This window comes from Galeopterus variegatus, unplaced genomic scaffold (genome assembly GCF_000696425.1).
Source record: "Galeopterus variegatus unplaced genomic scaffold, G_variegatus-3.0.2 Scaffold22409, whole genome shotgun sequence".
Lineage (NCBI taxonomy): Eukaryota > Metazoa > Chordata > Mammalia > Dermoptera > Cynocephalidae > Galeopterus > Galeopterus variegatus.
Window position 1 is genome coordinate 3,574 of NW_007748520.1, and position 2,344 is coordinate 5,917.

The following is a 2,344-nucleotide window of genomic DNA, read 5'->3' on the forward strand; positions in this document are numbered from 1 at the left end:
ACCTACACCTGCCTCATCCTTCTGCATGGGCAACAGCTCAGTGCCACTGTCACTTTGGCAGCCATCACAGGTCAGCCCTAGGAGGAAAAGGAGTAGCTCCCATCCCAGGGGAGCAAGGACAGGGAGAGCTGGCTGGGCAAATTCAGCCCATGATGCCAGGCCACTGGGCACAAATTCCAGAGGCTGCCCATTATGGCCTACTTTTTTCTCACCCCCGTTATAACGAAGCCAAACTGAAAATGTCCGCTTGAGCCACAAGATAAACATTCCAATGTTCTTTAAGGGATTTCCCTGCTCTGAATTGGTGGGAGGGTGTGAGAAGTTAGAAGAGAGGTGGCAAAAGTTTGAATGGTTCAAAAGAGGTGGAATATATTTCTAGAATCCTTGTCCACTTTGGGGATAGGGCTTGGGTTAAAGTTGCAGGAAGTGGCCTGCATTTGGGAGGAGTTAATAAATCAGTCCCTTGGTCAGCAAATATTTTCTGAGCAAGGGTTTTCCAAGACAGTATAAAGCAAACAGAAAAAAAACAAAAACCCCCTCAGAATGTGTGTTGATTGTAACCACCAGCCATGACAGATCAGCTATAGCTACGGTACTCACCTGTGGCCAATAAAAGCAGCACCACATAGAAGGTGCTTAATAATGTACATTGGTTGAATGAATACATGAGTAAGCTAACAATACATCTGAGGGCCAATCCTGAATTTCCACCTGCTTTCTGGAGATCTCTGCCACCCAGCCTCACACTAACACCATCTTTTCCTCACCCTCGTCCTCTTACTGATGTAAGAGGCCTGTCAGTAACTCCACTGGTACCCCACTCACCCTGAGACCTGGCCTCCTGCTTCCCCCACATCCAGTTGGTCATGCCAGACCCCCAATTCTTTCTGTCCAATGTCTTCTTGAGGGCCAACTTTCATGTACAACTCTATGGGAGAGACATTGTTACCCCTATTTAATAGAAAAGGAAATTTCTCAAAGTCACAAAGCTGGGAAGTGCCAGACTCAGGTTCTAAACTCCAGTGTCTGTGTCACCAGATCTTCACTCTCCCATGTGCCGTACTCACTCAGAGCCGGGCCCTTTGCCACTTGTCTCCTCCTAGCTACCTTGTCTCTCACTCTACATCTTTGAGAATGCTCTGTCTCTAGATCAATGGGTCAGGTCACTGTTCTCTAAACATCCAGAAGGGGATAAAGTTCATTCAGGGCACCACAGGCAGGGAGCACTGATGTGAGCCAAGTCATGGAAGAGGGATCATTGCAAGGTATATTGGATGCCAACTCACCTGACAGTGAGGGTCCTGAGCACTTAAGTAGAAAGTAATATAAAAGAATCTGAAATAGTATTTCGTATGTGTTCCTTCAGGGCCAGTTTGAACAATGTCCTGAGGGCAATAGGGAGACTGGAAAGTTTTTGAGCAGGGACGTTTCTGAGCAGAGCATTGTCTTAATGAGATCAATTTGGCCATAACCCCTAATCTCCTTCCTGCAACCTCACTCAGTCAGAACTCAGGCGAGTGCGGGGTGATTGAGATTTAGGATCAAACCTGTAGCATTAAGTAAGGGGGTCGGGGCCCTAAAAGATCTCTTCCCTCTAATTTTTTCAGTGACTCCCAAATCCTTTGGGTTACCTGGCTCCCTGGGGAAGCTGTTTTGGGAGGTAACTCCAGCATCTGGACAAGAGCACTTTGTGGTGGAGTGTCCTGGACAACTGGCCCTGGAGAAGTTCCCCAGGACCCTGGCTGGAGATGCAAGAGGACAGGCTCCTTTGCCAACCCTAGCAATGCCAGCTGTACCAGGGAAAGAGGCTTCTTGGAGCAGCAGTGTACTCTTCAGAGCTGTCTAGCCAAGGTCTGAGACCCCAGAATGCCATGGCCCCAACTCCAGAGTGATGATCCCCCTTTCAGACCACTTCTTGCTGCCCCCAATCCTGGCTCTTTTCTTTCTAGGCAAGGGCCTGACCCCAAACTCTTGTCTAGGCCTGACCCACTTATGCCACTGATTAGCTGAATGACCCAAAACAAGTACCTTACACTCTCTGAACCTCACTGCATCTGTCAAGTTTGAAGGAATGGCAAGATGTCCTTTTTAGCCCTGACCCTATGCCTGATCCTGTACTTTCTCCACAAGTGCCCAATGCTCTGGGAGAGCCCCAGGTACCCGCAAAGCAGGCCATCTCCCCGCCATTCTCATCCTTGCTGCTGTCTCATTGCTCCTTTTGGTGACTGGAGCCTTTGGTTTTCACCTTTGGAGAAGACGGTTGAGCTCGGGATGCACCCCCGCCCCGCTGGCTTCCCTCTCCTCTACCCTCAGAGTGTTGGTTCCCTTTCCTCAGGGAGGATGA

General features: G+C 49.2%; 1 pseudogene; it reads left to right on the plus strand.

Annotated features, from left to right (window-relative positions):
- LOC103583373 overlaps positions 1–2,259 on the plus strand; it is a 5,701-nt pseudogene extending 3,442 nt beyond the window's left edge.
- Positions 2,260–2,344: the final 85 nt, after the last annotated feature.